Here is an 18,213-nt window from a genome sequence, read left to right as displayed (position 1 = left end):
AGGGTGGAGGGAAGGTGGGGTAGAAAGGGGGAACGGATTATAAGGATCTACATATAAGCTCCTACCTGGGGGGTGGACAACAGAAAAGTGGGTGAAGGAAGACGTCAGACAGTGTAAGATATGAAAAAATATTAATTTATAAATTATCAGGGTTCATGAGGGAGGGGGGCCAGGGAGGGAGGGGGAATTGAGGAGCTGATACCAAGGGCTCAAGTAGAAAGCAAATGTTTTGAGAATGATGATGGCAACAAATGTACAAATGTGCTTGACACAATGGATATATGTATGGATTGTGGTAAGGACTGTACGAGCGCCCAATAAATTGATTTAAAAAAAAAAGATGCCAGAAAACTGAGTAGAGAAATAAGGATGTGGACATAGCTTTAGACTGTACTTGAAAGTGGTTGCTAACAGTCTCATTCTTTCCTGTGGTGAGGGACACTTGAACACCTAAGTCAATGAGGATGCAAAACGCTGATAAGATGATAGCAGTGAGAAGTGTTAAGAGTCCTAACAGCCAGGGAGGGCTGTATGAAGTGCCCAGGAAGGCACAGAGCAATGGTTAGAACAGAGCTTCACACATCCTTCTGCCCAAAGTTCACACGCTTTATCTTTACAGCATATGAGCATAACGTCAAGTAGTCCCATTGTTCATCAGCAAGAGGAACAGCGGGAGAGACCAAATTGATGGCAGTCCCCCAGCCAGTGTAGTGAAAATTCTAAAACTATTTGGACTTTTCTTACCCTTTTTGTTTATCACATTGACAGGATCACTCTAAGGTGATAAACACACAGAGAGAAAGCAGAAGGAAGGATCATGAGTGGAAATGTATAACTGGATTGACCAAGTGCCCGAGTTTCCACTTGACACCACATGGCTTGACTGCTGCCCGCCACCCTACCAATCACTGCCTCTGTTGCAGCGGACAGACTCCATCCTGAGAAGTCATTATATATTTGTTCACCACACAATTTCTTCATAAACTGCCTGCTTGGGAGCACAAAGGCTTTCACAAACTCATTTTCCAAATGCTCACCAGTGACTACTGAATCGTTTCAACTTCAAAGACATGCCAAATAAAAGAAAACCCAATTCCGTTTCAGTAGTTGACTGAACAGGACAGAACTTCTCTTTGCCAAGACAGTTTTCCTAGTCATAAGCATGCTAATTTTTTTCCCTCATTACACAATGGTGTGCTGAGGTTGCATGGATACCTCCACATCCAGTGTCCAGTACTCAAATGTTAAGGGATAAATATTCCAAAGTGCATTTTACTTTGGATCTCAAGGGTAGGAGGCTGGGATTCTACTAGCTGGAATTTCAACAACATGGATTGACAAACCATCTGAGAGCTATTGTAAGCACAATTCTCCCACCAGCAATGGTTAATGTACCGCCACCAAGTCCATCCTGACTCAGTGACGTGACCCTGTGTGTTTTTAAGTATACGGTGGGCTAGCCTAAGATCAAGCAGGGAAGCCAAAGAAAGGAGTGCCTCTTTAAGACTGTTGACACTTAGGAAACCCACTGCCCGCCCCCCAAAAAAGAAAGAAAACCACTCTTCTTTGGATAGTTATTATAAAATAAAAAGTCACAGTTTCTCCGTAAGATGTGACGTCAACGTCACCAGAGGCCACGAGACAATTCACGATCACAGGGATGAACAAAACAAGTCTTGGTAACAGAGCTCCTCTCTGCTGCCCCCACCCCCAACAGAGATTCTTTGCCTGTCTCACTGCCCAGTCACCCTGTGAGAGCCAACCAGAAAGGATGGCCAAGTGCCTGTATGTCTCTATTAGTCATCTAAAATGAGCTAAAATAGAAAATGCTTTTCACGTGGATTTTAAAACCTGTTTTCATGACATTGTTCTTAGGGTGCATAAGTACTACTGCAAAAAACCAACCCTGAAAGTCATGACTCACGCCAGCCCAGTAAACGTAGCTAGGGCTCCTCAGTCCTAGTGTTCATGGTAACAAGAAAAATGAGCTGCAGGGGAACCAAGAGCAAGCGCTGAGAAGACAACACAGAGTCTCCACCACAGGGTTTGCCTGGAACACATGGACTCAGCATCGTTCGCACTAGCTGTGTCTTGATCTCCAATAAAACTAATTTATGACGATGGACTTCGCAGAACAATTTATTGCCAAATTTCAAATTTTCTGACAACCAGATTTTTCAGCCATTACACAATTCCCATAACACCTTCAAACCAGCCTCGGTGCCTATCCAGCTGCAAATTATTAAGGGGAGAAAAGGAGTAACTCCTTAGGCACCAGAACCTCCTCACCCTGCCACAGTCAGAGCTGAAGGTGCACAAATCCAATGGGGCAGTCTTCAGACAGCAAAAGGGACTCATGGTCCAAAAAGGCCCCCACAGTACGGAATCTTTCAGTAATCATCGAGATTCATTCTCTAAGGATGCATCTCTTTTCCAAATAATTTTTTAAGCTACTGCAGGTACACTTTTCTTAGCTAGTTTTGTACTGCTCAGCAGTTTTTCATTGGTCATTTTGCGATTTGCGGTGAAAATAAAGAAATCCTCCAAGGAAAATGAACACAGTATAAATGAACCGGGGTGAAAGCTGTCGGTCCTTGGAATCCATTCACATAGCTTGATGCTTGGTGGCCCTTGAGAAGCTCCAAGATGAACACAAGACTATGACTCTCGAGAAAGAAGCAAAGGCAAAAAGAAAAAGGGCAAGCAGTGACTGTCCCCGGAGTAGAAGTCTTCAGTACCAAGAGGAGGCTAACTAACACACCGCTGGACTCCAGGCTCTCCCAGCTGCCACCACTTAGACCAAGGGTCCATTTGCTCAGGCAGATTAAACATCAAGGCAAGAAAGAGAGTTGAGACTTAAAATCAGACACTGAGTCAGTCACCCCGTTCATCCTTCACTGTGCTTGCTTTCCCTGCCTGACTGAGCGCAGCCACAGCTAGGCTCAGCTTCTGGATGCGTTCAAGTTATAACAACTTCGCGCACAACCTTCTGGGTTTTCTTTGACTTTGGGTACAGACTGTCACTGTACTACATACATACACACCACAGCTGTTTGCCAATGTTATGAGTCTCAGATGTTCACCTGCAAACGTCCCAAGATCAGATTTATACAGATACTGATAATAAAAAAGGCAAAAGGACAAACATTTTAGAAGAGAGCGTGTGCATGACTGGCCTTACATCAGAACCGACTGAAGGCAGAATCGCCCGAACAGAACCTACTAGTAACCAGGGACTGCTTGTCCTGCCCCATCCATCAGTACAGTCACCTGTGAAAAACCAAACAAACATGCAAACCAGTTGCCTTTTCGTCAATTCCGACTCACAGTGACCCCAGGCTACTGGAACTGTGCTCCACGAGGGTTCCAGGGATTTTTTTAGAAGCAGAGCACCCAGGCTTTCTTCCTAAGTGCTTCTGGGTGGGCTCGGACAGACAACCTTTCAGTAACAACCATACATGTTAACTATTTGTGCCACTCGAGGGACCCTAGTCAATGCTATAGCTTCATACAACTACTTCCTATGTGGGACTGTCCATCTCAACGCAAAGCCAGGTTTTATTCTAGTTAGGTAATCAAATAGTAGTTTTTGTTTATCGAGCCTGACCTTTCCTTTCTTTTCTTTTTTTAATGACAGGCAATGGGAACCAAAATAAAGTCTGGTTAGCCAGGAAACTGACATTTCATCTTTCACTGCAGTCTCTGAGCTGCTGGTAGCAAACAGCACCTAAGGGGCGGAAGCGCTAGTTACCGAGGCAAGAGAATCTTGCCCATGAAACTTCTCTGCATAGTTTGAGTTTCTCCCAAACAAACCCAACCCTCACAAGTGATCATCAAGCTTCATTTTTCTTAAAAGCAATCAATACCACAGCGAGGAAGTGATGCAAATTTCAGCTGGGTCCCCCATCAACTCTAGCATTTTCAACCAAAATTATAGCCACAATGTCCTTTCTTTGGCCTTTTTGGAAAAGAATTTATTTCAGAGTTTTGATTTCTTTGTGCTGCTTCTGAATTCAACATTTACCCAGCTTCCATTTGAGATGTATAAGAAACACCAGCACCAGCGTGTGCTTAAATAGTTCCATTAACACTATATCCCTCAGACTAAGCAATGCATGCCTGCAGAAGCTTTGTGCCATGGATGGAGTCACTCAGAATCTGCGCAGATATCTTGTTTTCACAAATTTGTAGAGGTCCTTCATCTTTACTAAATCTAAGAATTAAAGACAACTTGAGAAGAAGTGTAAGTAAAAGGGGACAAAGATGCAGTCAAGAGAGACACCAGACTTTGTACCCTTTCTGTCCCCCTGCTGTGGAGGCTGGCAGGAGAGGAATGCAACATTTAGAGGGGCCAAGAATCAGTAGCCCTCCTCTAAGCGTGATCCCATGGTTTTGGAAGAAAATCCACAAAAGGGGGCAATCTTCCTACATGATTGCGTTGAGACCATTTTGCAAGATTTTGCAGGTGTTTTTCGATGATGCTTTAGAAATTCCATTGATGGGGGAAGGGTGGAGGGGTGGGTGGGTATTACAATCCTATTCTTTGTACTTCAAAAAGGGAATGCCTGAACAAAGCCCCTTCCTTGTCCACATATATTGGAAAACACATCTTTAAGAGCTGATGTTCTCAGGCTGGGTGTGAGTACATTCAAGACCAAACAGTCCCAAAAGATTTGCTGGTAAGTTTGACACAATTCTATTTTAGGGAGGCAGTTCTGGAGGAACCGTTAGCAACTCAACTCTGGTGAGAAGCCTAGATTTCACCCAAAGCATCAAACAGAGAGCCTACCCCGCACAAATATGAGGACATTGCATTATATTTTATGGTCTGTGCCCCAGGTCGTGATGCTTTCCTTTTGGTAAAAAGGAAGCTCTCTATCAACTTGGTTGCTTTTACGGGTAATTAGCTCAAAGGGTGTTTTGTTCCCATTTGATCTGCATGTGGACAAATATGTATATGCTGCTGGCAGGGTCTCTTCCTTGGCTCTGGAATAATAGAAAATGCAGTTTGGAACATACAAGGAAAAAATGAAATGGGTCAAGGTAGATGAATAGAGGTTAACTGACCAATCAGCCAAGCCCACAAGAAAATGCTGTGCCTGAGACTGAGAGGAATCGGATGCACCACCTAAGGAAGCGCCAAGGAGTCCTGATGGGGAAATGATAAAATGCCCAGCAGCTAATCAAAAGGTTGGTACTTCAAACTACAGCTGCTCAGTGAGAAAAAGGCCTGGAGATCTGCTCTCATGAAGTCTACTGTCTAGAAAACGCTGTGGGACAGTTCAACCTTGCCGCATGTAGTCAACACGGGTTAGAAAGGAACTCAAAGGCACCTGACAACAAAAAAAGTCACTTCCCTGTGCAGTGTGGAATGTGGTCGGGCCAAAGGCAGGCAGAATTTTATATAAGATGGAAAGAAAAAAATACGCATGAGTATCTATTAGGTATCAGGTCTGTGTCTGGAGTTTTACATATGTTTACATGTCATTAATCAAAGAGGGCCACAACCCATCTGTCTACCATGACAGTGATGGCTAACATGTCGCTATGATGCTGGAATCTATGTCATGGCATTTCTCTACCAACAGGGTCACCCCTAATGGGCAGATTTCAACAGAGTTTCCAGACTAAGACAGATGAGGAAAAAGGGCCAAGTGATCTACTTCCAGAAAGCAGCCTGAGTCTAAGCTAACTTGATGGCGCCTAACAATAACCACCAGAGACAGAAATCACTGTCTCCATTTCACAGCAGGGAAAGGAGGCCTGGCGAGGAGCACCGGCTGCTATCCAGGCCACACCCAGTGTCTATCCCTCCCTCCTCCCGCCCTTTCCTTCCTAGACCAGTGTTTCTCAACCTTCCTAATGCCTGGACCCTTTCATACAGTTCCTCATGTTGTGGAGATTCCCCCAACCATAAATGTGTTTTCGTTGCTACTTCACAACTGTAATTTTGCTACCGTTATGAATCAGGCAACCCCTGTGAGAGGGTTGTTCAACCCCCAAAGGGGGCACGACCCACAGGTTGAGAACCACTGTTCCTAAGAGAACCCCACCCACAGCTCTTGACAGTCAGCACATGTGCTCTTGTGAAGTCGGTGACTACTCCACAGGTGGACAGAGAAACTCAATCAGACAAATGGACAGGTCACCTACTGGGGAGGGCTCTGTCCTCTTGAACACAAGCCACCCATCTGAGAAAGGAGTCACATGGAAGGGGAGCCAACAGGCGCCAAGCATAGCAGAACAATATGGGAATCTTGGGCGCCTGGACCCGCTAATGCTGGAGCCTATTCTGCCTCTGGATTTGTTGTAAAGTAATAAATTCCCTGATGATTCCTGCCAGCTGAAGGGCAGCTTCTGAAAGCACCCTAATTCATACAAGAGTCTAACTTCTCCAAGGTCACTGGCAGTAAGTGGCAGAGCAAGTATCTGAACCAGCATCATTCATTCGGGCTCAAAATCTGAGCTTTTCCCACTAGACCACGCTGTGGCATGAACTTTGTTAAGTGTACTCTCATGTCATGATCCTGGGAGGACAGAGTCAGCAATGATCTTACCTCACCATCTGTAAGAAAACACATTCCCCATAACATGCCTGGAGTATTGCCTGACTTACACACAGAGAGAAAACACGTGTCTTTAGCAAAAATTCTCAGAATCTCATATTCTACAAAAACGTCTCACTCCATATGCATTTAGTTTTTAGTTTTCACTAAGCGATAAACCTAATCCATATGGCTTTAATAAGTGAAATGGAGCTTTTGAAAAGTGCTTCAAGATACTATACATTTTTTAGGTAAGATAATGGTACTGTCATTGTGTAGAATTGCCTAATTCTAAGGAGATGCAGACTGAAGTATTTAACAGTACAGACTTGTGATATCTGACACTTACTTCCCCGTGGACAGAAAAAAAGTGAATTATTCTTCTAAGATGTCTACACAGGAGACCTTGGAACACAGTGGGTTACCTGTAGGGCTACACCCTACTAAGCCTGCCATTTAAAACCACAAGCTACTGCACGGGAGAAAGATGAGGCTTTTCACTCCTGTAAAGAGGTACAGCCTCAGAACCCACAGGTACGGTTCTAGTATGTCCTATAGAGGCAGTATGAAATCAGAATTGACTCGATGGCAGTAAGTGTTTGACAAGTTTCAGTCCAGCCAGTCTGGGGTGGGGGAATATGTGGTGTGGGAAGACGGCAATGTGGTTGTACCTGAGAATCACCTGAGGGCTTTACAAATACTGAGGGAGGGCTCACCTGGTCGGTGGTCCCCATCAGAGCATGGACACTCCAGCATGTCCCACTGGTGTGGGAGCCACAGATTGTGCTGTTAAAAGTCAAAACGCAACAACACCTTGGTAGTCCAACCCCAGAAAGACAATTATGAACCATTTCCTAGATTATTTCTTATTCATGAAAAGTTGCCAATGTTTTCAACTTAATGGAGGCATTAATTTCAACAACGAAGGCACTTCCATAAAATAGGCATTGGGTGGCATAAGGCATATTCAACTAATAGCACCTGCGCTGGAGCCTGCCCAGCCTCTGGATTTATTGTGAATAAATAAATCCCCCGAAGATCAAATATCATGACTCTAACAAACATACAGTAAGCCTTTGGTGCTAGGCTCAAGATCCTGGGGGTAAGAGAAACAGAACAGCCTTAGTTCTTGCCTAGACAAATCTAGTCTAGCAATCCAGAGCTGAACACACTGACACTTAGTTTATAAAGATGTAAAAAAGAAAACAAAACAGTGGTCACTGACTAGCAGTCAGTCCTTTAACATCTTACAGAAGAAAAAAACAACAAAACAACACTTACAAAACCTTGCTTTTCACTCCATGCCAGAGATAAGTCAGAATCGGCTAAATTATTCTTTAAAGAATGCAGACTCCAATTCTCAAAATTCACATTTGCGAAAATTTCTAAAAATCACTTCCTATGAATGAAGAACAAGCGACCTTGGTTTTAAGTGTCATTCTTACTTAAAATACATGAATATGGAATATAGGTGAGTCAATGGGAGCTAAAATAGAGGAATGTTTTTAAATGACAAACTTTAAAAATGTTTTTATAGTACGAATTTTGTCTTAAAAATATATCCTACAACCTGGGTAGTTTTTCCTACAGTTTCACGAATAAATACGTGCATATATTTTTAAAGTACGATGGGATACACTGTGACAGGTGCATATACTCTCACGACCATCACCACAACCAAGATAAAAGATCCTACATAGCCTTTTGAGTCAAACAGATGGGAAGGTTCTAAACCAGGCATGGTTTCCAGCAAAATAAACTGTTTCTAAGAGTTGTTAAAAAAAAAAAAAAGCCTCCACACATGTGTCCAAACCCTTTCATTAGCAGATATATATTGAGGCTTTTCTGTCTTTCTTTCATTTAAATTTAAGAGACAAGCAAAAATCTGGGGATGCAAGGACTGAGCGCGCTCCTTAAATGTGAGACACCTGAGTTCAATCCCTGGCCATTACAGCTCCTAGGTAGCCACCACAGGTCTGTAGTGGGGTCTGACATGATGCTACACGACTGACCAGGCTTCCAGACAGACTCACACAAACTGGGCATGATGGTCTGATTATCTACTTCCACAAATCGACCAGTGAAAGCCCTGTGGATCGCAGTGGTCTACTCCACAACCAATCCAGAGTGTGGCCCAGGTCTGGGCAGTATTTGATTCCACTGGGCACAGGGGTTGCTCACCAGGAGTCAGGGGCAGACTTGATGGCAGCTAACACCACCACTATCCTAGACTCAGGTCCAAATCAACCCACCCCTGCAATCTAAAAACAAAGAGCTGCTTCCTATCTTCAAATATCCAGGAAACTGAAAACAAAAGCCATCGTCACACAGCATTATGGATTTCTGTACCACCTACATTACGAATGCCAGCTAACATATGTGGTACAGTAACGTAGTTCAGAAAGATTGTAACTATGTCTGCTGGCAATACATGCAGGCTTTCTCCGTTTTGTACATCAGCCCCAGAGCGTACTTATAATACAGGCAGCGCTGCTCCAGGCAAAACTGAGAAAGAAAGTGTGACTTCGGTGATTGTCAAAAGCTTCCATCTCCACTTCTTTCCACTCCTTACAATGTCATGTCCATCTCCCAGCGCCTCCAAGCACCGAGCCCTAACTGATGTGTCTGGGTACCCAAAGCTGTGGAGTAAATTTTGTTCTCACAAGACCCTAAAATGTACCTGTGCTGGGTCCAGATAAGTCTGTTCTCTGTCGCAGGTGTCCTGCTTCCCAAGAAGACAGCTAGCAAATATCCTTCCCCTCCTCCCTTGCTGAGACATGTCAGTAACTCAAAGAGGACTGTTCTACTCTTATGTGTTTAAGGCACCAAAAAAGACCTGTTATCCATCTTTGCCCCAATGTAAAGGAAGCATGGCTTCCCAGGGCCTCTCTAGAAGGCAGGCCTGATTTCAAACCAGGCTTATGCTGGCTTTCCATGAAATCGCCTAATACAAGAGATTTAATTTTCATGTGGGGATCTTTTGTCTCCCCAACTAGACTGTGAACCTTTGCTGTGCAAAGGGGCCATGACATTACATCCAATAACTTGGGGCATGCATTAAATATTTATGGATACAAGTAAACCAAACGACCAATTAACAAAAATCCTTATATCGTACCAATACTATTTCCACCAAGTCCACACTGAACCATACTTTGCGCTGAGGTAAAAATGAGTGGTGAGGGTTTTACTTGTTTGTTCAGAAAACCACATCATTCTGACAGCTGTAGAAACAAAGGGTAGTTCTTTATTTCTGGGCAGTAGAGAAAGCAAGCATAAGATTTTCTTGCTCATTGTACGTGATTTCCATTGAGCAAAGTTCAGTGGTACTCTGTTTCCAGGCTCTGCCACAAAGCATCACAGCAACAGGAGGCAGCAACTTGAAAAGTGTGAGGAGACTCAGGAGGCATCTAGAGTGTGTCCACTGTGAGGTTTTCCGGCAGTCATAAATGAAAACGATTCATGATTTCTGGTGGCAATAACCCATAGCCTGATTGCTTTTTAATATTCCAACCCCCACCCAAATGAAAATTGTCCATTTGGACCCAAGAGTAGCTAACTCAAAGGGCCAAAAACCCCACATGAAGAATCCTTTTTTCTTTTCCCTGATTCAGTAGTAAGTCTTACATTATTACACAATGCTTAATTATGATCACTTGAAATATGCACACCAACATATTATTGAAATGATCCACAAAAGAGCAGGGATATTGGTCTGTTGTTAACGCAGGCGCTGTATGCGCCTAGTAGAGTCGCTAGCATGCAGTATGTGCTCAATAACTATCTGCAGGATGAAATGAATGAGTCGAACCATGACAGAAGTCAGGAATGAGATACAGGTAACATCAAAGAAGATCAACCTCGTTTCTCCCACGAGGCAGAGAATGTAGAAAGTAACATTTCTAGAAAATCCCTTATTTAATCAATTCCAAATGTAGTTCATCTTACCTCAGATTTAAATTGTTTAAAGAAAAAGTAACAATGGACAGCTTGTTTTCTAAATTAAAATGAGGATTCATTGTATTCAATTTAATCTAAAGGGTTTTTACTATCGACATCTGCATAACATCATGTATTTTGAGGAGTTATTCTCTCTAAATCAAAGAACACTGGTATTGAGGAATAATTTTTGGCCACAGGATTTTTATGTAAATTTCCTGCTAAAAATACATATTCACTTTTATACTCTCTGATTTTGTTTTTTTGGTTGTTTTTGTTGGTGGTGGTTTGGTTTTTTTTAAATTGGGGGGCTGTATATACAGCTCCTATAATATTCCATACATCAACTGTATATTGGTACATATGTTGCCATCATCATTTTCTAAACATTTACTTTCTATTTGAGCCTTCGGTATCAGCTTCTCTTTTTTCCCTCCCTCCTCCCATCCCACATCTGATTTTCTTAAAATAAAAAATAGGAATCGGCCCGAAGGGAAGCATGACTGGAGCTGAAGGCCTCGAAGACAATGAGACTGATGGTTCCCTCACCAGAGACCATTAATCACTCACACAATGGGGAACCCCAGAAGCCCGCACAGTGGGCATGGGCTCATGCTTGCTCTGGACTTGGGGAGTTAAACCAAAACAAAGGAATTACTGCTCAGCACGTCGAACCCGATGCCCTCCTGTCGCCCACCCCGCTACATGGGCAGGTGGAGCTGGTCACTGCTGAAACAGCCCCTTCAGCTTGCCAGGGGCAATGGGCGTAGAAAAAGACAAATCTTAAACATTTGTGACATTTCAGGGTAATGTGGACAGAACAAATTCTGTCGGTTCCCCCATGAAATTTATTCATAGAAAAGCAATAAATAATATAAGCCCATGCAGGCTTTCCCACTTCATCAGCTCACATAACTAAATCAAGTCTGCCCTTAGGTGGACAAAATGACCCCTAAGTTTGTCAACAAGGAGGACTTCTTTTAGGGGAAGGCAAAGCAAATCTCCCTACTGAAGGCCTATGCAGCTGTCTCAGAAAAGCATGTAGAGTTGGAAATGTAAGAAAAGGTGGGGAAAGTTACTATGACTAAAGAAAAAGACTCCCGACTAAAAAAATAAATAAAAGACAGATATAAGACACTACATAAAAAGAAAAGACAAATGCATATAGAAATGTTGAGAAAACTTGAAGAAGAAAAAACACAAGCAAAACCACTGGCAGAGTAAAAGGAAGAGACTGTCAAAAGCAGGTAGCATTAAAATAAGAGGTGAACTGTTTGGGTCACTTTATTTAATACATCAAAAGCAAACATTCAACACTAGAGAACTGTACATACCACCACATAAGACGACATCCTCAACATCAATGTGGGCTTTGGATTCAGAAGTAGAGAAGGAATGTAATTGTTTTACCTTTCAGGCAATCGAACAACTAGGACAAAAGAGCAATCAAGTCACTGCTCTCTGCTTAGGATCCTCACTTGTCAGGATCCCCGTCACTGTCCTCCGAGGCCTTGGAAAGGGCACACGTTTAACACTCTCAGCTGCTAATTAAAAGGCTGGCAGTTCAAGGCCACTCAGGTACCTTGGAAGAAAAGCCTGGTGATCTATTCTAAAAATTAACCATTAAAAACCTTATGGGGCACAGGTCTACTCTCACATGCACCATGGGGTCATCAGAACTGACTGGGCTCCAGTTGGTTCATCGCTATTCTTAATCTTGAAAGGAACCATGGCAGTGCAGCAGGTTGGGTGCTGGGCTGCTAACTGTGAGGTTGACAGCTCTTAGGGAGAAAGATGATGCTATCTGCACCCAGAAATGATTTTCAGTCCCAGAAGCTCTATTCCAGCGGTTCTCAACCTGTGGATCGCGACCCCTTTGGAGGTCGAACCACCCTTTCACAGAGGTGGCCCGATTTATAACAGTAGCAAAAGTACAGTTATGAAGGAGCAATGAAAATAATTTTATGGTTTGGGGTCACCACCACAAGAAGAACTGTATTAAAGGGTTGTGGCATTAGGCAGGTTGAGAACCACTGCTCTAAGGTCTTGTTTTTTTTGGGATGTCTTATTTTTCCATGAACATTCCAAGAATACGGTACACATTTATTGTTGAACCAAAAAAAAAAGGAAATTTATTACCTGTATACGGTACGGTAGTAGTTGTCATCACAAACCAGCATAACCAGACAAACTATGAATCCTACAGTATCAAGGATTTCTTATTACCATTATTTCCATGTACAGCAATCTATGGTACATTTACTCATAATCTATGGTCCATTTACTCACACTTCCTGTCTGCTCCAGCTGCGCTGTGGCCAACAGTGAGCTGCACGGCGGCGCCCACCGCTATGGTTCAGAGTCCAGAGTTACGGTAGCTTCAGGGGGCCTTATTATCGGGAGGCCTTATGTTCAGGGAGGTCTTATTTTCGGGGGATGCCTTAAATTTCAGCGAGAGGCAAAACTGTAAGTAGGTCTTATTTTCAGGGGATGTCTTACTTTCAGGGAAACACATTCGATCAGCGGCTCTCAACCGGTGGATCATGACACCTTTCACAGGGGTTGTGAAAACACATATTTCCGATGGTCTTAGGAATCGAGACCCGTTCCTCTGTCCGTCTCCAGGCGGTCTGACCACATGCAGACACGCCCACATACGAGTACCCTCCGTGAAGACTGTTACCCATGATACATCATGCTTCAAGACAAAATTTCATTTCTTTGTAATTAGAAATAAATAATTCACAATATATAATTACATATTGTTTTTGAGTCATCACTATGCTTTAATTATGTTCAATTTGTAACAATGAAAATGCATCCTACATATCAGATATTTGCATTATGATTCATAACAGTAGCAAAATTACAGTTATGAAGTAGCAACGAAAATAATTTTATGGTTGGGGGTCACCACAGCATGAGGAACTGTATCAAAGGGCCATGGCATTAGGAAGGTTGAGAACCACTGAACTAGATGGTGTCCCACCAACTAAAATCACAATAGAAGGTCCTAGAGAGAGCAGGAGAGAGATGCAGAAATTTCAAAATCATAAAAGAGACCAGACAGACCGGTCTGACAGACTAGTGGAACCCCTGAGACTACGGCCCTTAGACATTCTTCAAACCTGGAACTGAACCCTCTCCCAGAGATCACCTTTAGGCCAAACAATCAAAACTCACTGGCACTGAGTGGATGGCGACTCAGAGTGACCCTAGAGGGCTGGGTAGAACTGTCCATGTGGGTTTCTGAGACTAACTCCTTATGGGCGTAGAAAGCCTCATCTTTCTCCCAAAGAGCTGCTGGTGGTTTTGAACTGCCAACTTTTCAATTGTAGCCTGACTCCACACCTCTATGGCACCAGGCCTCCTAGGCCAAACAATAGACAAGTCTATAAAGTGAACAATAACCCCAGAGAGGTAGGTGCTCCTCAGAACAGGCAACCAGTACCCAAAAGACAGTATTTGCTGAAAAAAAAATGAGTTTAAAAGGCAGAAAGGGGCAGTAAAGATGGACAAATGGAAAGGGGACGGAAGGAGGAAGAGAGAAGAGAGCTGTTACACTAAGGGATTACAGCTAGCATCACGAAATACAATGTCTACAATCTGTTCAATGAGAAACAAATGTGTGCTGTACACTTTCACCCACCCTATAATAGAATATGTACATTAAGCACTTAAAAGCTACCTCTATAAAGTCTTCTTGTGAGTGAGGGTAGGGGAGCTGTCTTCCAACTTCCTACTGGATGGGAGAGTCATACGGAGATTCTCGAGGGTCAGTGGAATGCTCCAGGTCACCTGCCCATTGGAATCATTCTGTCTAGAACACTCTGAACCTGAACACTCTGAACCTTAGCCCTGAGTTTATGGTAACAGACAATGCATACATTATGCGCCTCCCCTCTGATCATCCACAGAATACCCATTTTCCTCGTGCTAGGAGGGAGGCAGGGGAAGGACTCTCAGACCCAAAAGGTTACTTCCCTCCCTCTTTCCTGTTCTCTCCAAATTCATCATAAATGGTGTTTTCATAAAAGTTGGAGACGTCATAGATGCCTGGAAAACCCAAATATCTGAAAGCCCTCACAGAAATGGTTAAACGAAAGCAAGATGTGACCCATGAAAACAATGTCATGCTAACATGTGTCAAATGAAGAACAGGTGAGTTTGTCTCTCTCTATGGACCAGACACTTAGGGGTTTCTGTAAACATCTACACATTAAACAACAAACTTTTAGATTAGCTGCTTTAAAGGATATGAACCCAAAAGGGCAAATCTGGCTAATTAATTGTCTTAGCCAATAAAAAGGCAGCATATTCAACTGATAATCTCGATTGGCAGGATTGTGTATACAAAATTATCTACATTGTAATTGATACTCCACATATTTGAAAAGATTTAGCATAGGCAGGGAACACCGTAATGCTTCAGAATAGATTAGCAGTCAGATGTTTGTGGCTGGGGATGCCTCTCTCATGAAAGGTATTCCTTGCATTTTACAACTTCAGAGGGCACGGTAATTAAGCTGGATTTTATTGATCAATGAAACAGAATGAATCTACAAATGAAGGAAGTAGGCGTCATCAACTTTGATTATTAAATATATATATATATTTTCCCTAGTGTGTCAACCCTATTAAATGTGGTGAAATTTTAAATATAAGGGTTCTACTAATTACATCTCCCCTCTTGATGATTCCTATTACACTATTTACCACAGCTATTTCAATAGCTAATTATTTATTAAAGTCGCTCACGAGAAAGAGTTCCACGAGAAAGAGTTCCACTCTTCAGTGGAAAGAGAAAGAAAGCTTATATCCTTAAGTGCATAATGTTTTATTTTCATAGCATTAGGTGAATGGATTTTTTCATTATTAATTCTAACAGAGATAATAACCTCATATAATCATTTGGAACATTCGAAATCTATCTAATTTGTTTAATTCCAATTTATTCTAAGAACATCCAACTTAGTGACAGAAACTTTGGGAATCAGAAATAAAAGTCCTACAATATTAGATGGCATGCCAAGTACCAAAGGATAATAGATTTGCATTTTTCAGATTAGTTTTCATTTAATCCTCAAAATGAAAATTGCTCATATTGTTGAATTGAATGTTCATTTTCTTAGTGATTAATTCTGTAAACAAGAAAAATGGGGGAAAGATTTCTCCTGTTTACAAAATTAATCACTGAGAAAATGTTCCAATTAGCAAAACAAATAACAGTATTCTCCATGGTATCACCTATAATAGTCATATAACTACTTATAAATAAATTGAGAAGCATGTTTTTTAATTCATTTCACAGGCATTTATTAAACATCTTTTTGGGCCAGGCATTCTGCTAGGCACCAGAGAAACACTATTCCTATCCCCAAGGAACTTTCTGTGTAGTAGGATAGATATTACAATTTGGTAATGACAGGTATCACAATCATATCAGAAATATGTGCATTATGTTATACTCCAAATTTACCTGAAGGATTTCCCAAGCCAAATTATGCAATAGCTAAAAAAATTATCATTTTATTGGTGGGCTCTTACAAATCTTATAATAATCCATCATTCAATTGTATTAAGCACACTTGTACATATGTTGCCATCAACATTTCCAAAACACTTTCTTTCTACTCTTTTTTTCCCCTCCTTCCTCCATCCTCCTACCCTAGTGAATCCTTGATCAATTATATAGTATTGTTGTTATTTCATGTCTTACCCTGTTCCTGTCTCCCTTCACCCACATTTCTGTTAGCTAAAAAATTTTAAAGGCTCATCCAAACTCTAGTTTCAAAGTATAAACCCCACTGAACATCACATATGTTTATTTTACAATCTGCTTGTTTTGTTGAAAACAGTAATTCTTTATCTTTAAAAAAATCTCCCTCTAAATATGCTAAGAAAAATAGCCACTCATGTTGCAGAACATTCAAGGTGCATCATGGCGAATTAATTAAACTTGAAAAGACATACTACACACGATTCAAGATCTCCACATACATTAACCTACTCTATCCTCACAATATCCCTAACGAAGCTACTATTAACCCATTTTACAGATGAGAAAGCTGCGACTTAGAGACATTAAGGAGCTTGACCAAAGTGACAGAGAGATCAGGAAGTGACTGTGGGACTTGAACCCAGAGCCGATTGCAGGGTCCCTCCCCACTCTTCACTAGACAGTCCCTCTGAGCAGGGGGATGATGATAGGGCAGCTAACCTGAGCTCTCTGGGGTATGCACTCTTTAATGACTCTTCATAGTGACCGGTGGAGAAATCACACTTTCTACTTATACAAGAAAAGCTGCCACAAGCCTGGTTGGGCTGGCCACACAAGCCAGGGAGGAGCGGTGGCAAGTTTCACACTCAGGCAGCCTGGCTCCCAGTGCTCTGATGCCCCTCAATGAATCAGTCTTACACTGATGAAAAAAAAAAAAAGGTCACATGATAAAGTTGATTAAACAACTCAAAAAGGTTTTGTCTAAGCCTCCCTGAACCACTTGATACGGTTCTGGGGCTTATAACAAGCATTTCCTTAAGATTGCCTTTACCTGTGTGTCACCTTTCAACTTCACTACTTGGGTGAATCATAGAGATTTCTACTCTTCACAAAAAAAAAAAAAGTCTGTAGGTACTTGGCAGATTTCAGTACAGGAACTTTAAAATTAAATTTAGTAACAGCTTATTCTGGTTAGTCTGAAATGGGGGAGGGAATGAACTACTAAGAGGCCTTTGCTGTACTTTAATATTTCAAAACATGTTTGCTTTGAATCTTGTGGACAATTGGCCTAGAACGTGATTCAAAAGGGCAACAACCATTTAAAACAGGCTGCACTCTCAAAGGCAACCTCAGAAGCAGATACAGAGTAACTCTCATAATTTCTACTTCCATTTCAAGTTAAATATTAAAGATGCATAAGGCAAGATTCTCATAAAGGCTATATGCACAGGCTATATGTGCTTTTAAGGTACTGACAATCAAGAGTCAAATTTTAAAAGGTTATCAAAATTCTGTAACTGATAGTGTTTAAAGGATGATCATGTACACCAAGGACCCCAAAAGAAGAAATCGGGTTTCCTCTAGGAGGAAAAAAAGCATATACTTGTCTGACATCCTTTAAACACTGTATCCAGAGACTGAAAAATGAAAAATCCTGTGTTACGGGGATGCCTTGCTAAGGGAGAGGTGAGCTGAAGATCCATGTGTCAGCCTAGATTCCCATCGTACGCCGTCCTTTCCTTCCCAATAGTTTCAAAGACTTCACAATCTTTACTTTGATACTGAATTCATGATCTTAAAAAACCTAATACAACTACTTACAATAAAAATCCTAAGAGAGGCCAGTAGGGAATTGGTCTTCCCCTGAGCCAGCACAAGACATTCGGGTGAAAAATACCTTTTGCTTGGCCTTTATTGAATAAAAGTTTAAAACTTTGATTGAAAAGACAATGTACCTATTAGCCGATTTTCACTTTCTTAAAAAAAAATTTTTTTTTTACCTCATCGTCTATCCGATCACAGCGCCCATGATCCCTTGCTCAGCAAGCATCGGAAAGACAGAACGCATGCCATCACCACTTTATTTGATAAGCATTGTGACGACCGAGGGGTGGGAATCTGGCGATCCCTAGAAATACAGCCGGGCTGGCGAGTAAGGCGCCGAGGGGCGGGGGGACAGGGAGCGAGGTGCGTCGCCAGGTCCCAGCAGCAGGACCCGGAGCTCCGGCC

This window comes from Echinops telfairi, unplaced genomic scaffold (assembly GCF_000313985.2).
Source record: "Echinops telfairi isolate 266 unplaced genomic scaffold, ASM31398v2 ScPeMD7_2573;HRSCAF=3158, whole genome shotgun sequence".
Classification (NCBI taxonomy): domain Eukaryota; kingdom Metazoa; phylum Chordata; class Mammalia; order Afrosoricida; family Tenrecidae; genus Echinops; species Echinops telfairi.
This window is presented reverse-complemented; position numbering follows the sequence as displayed.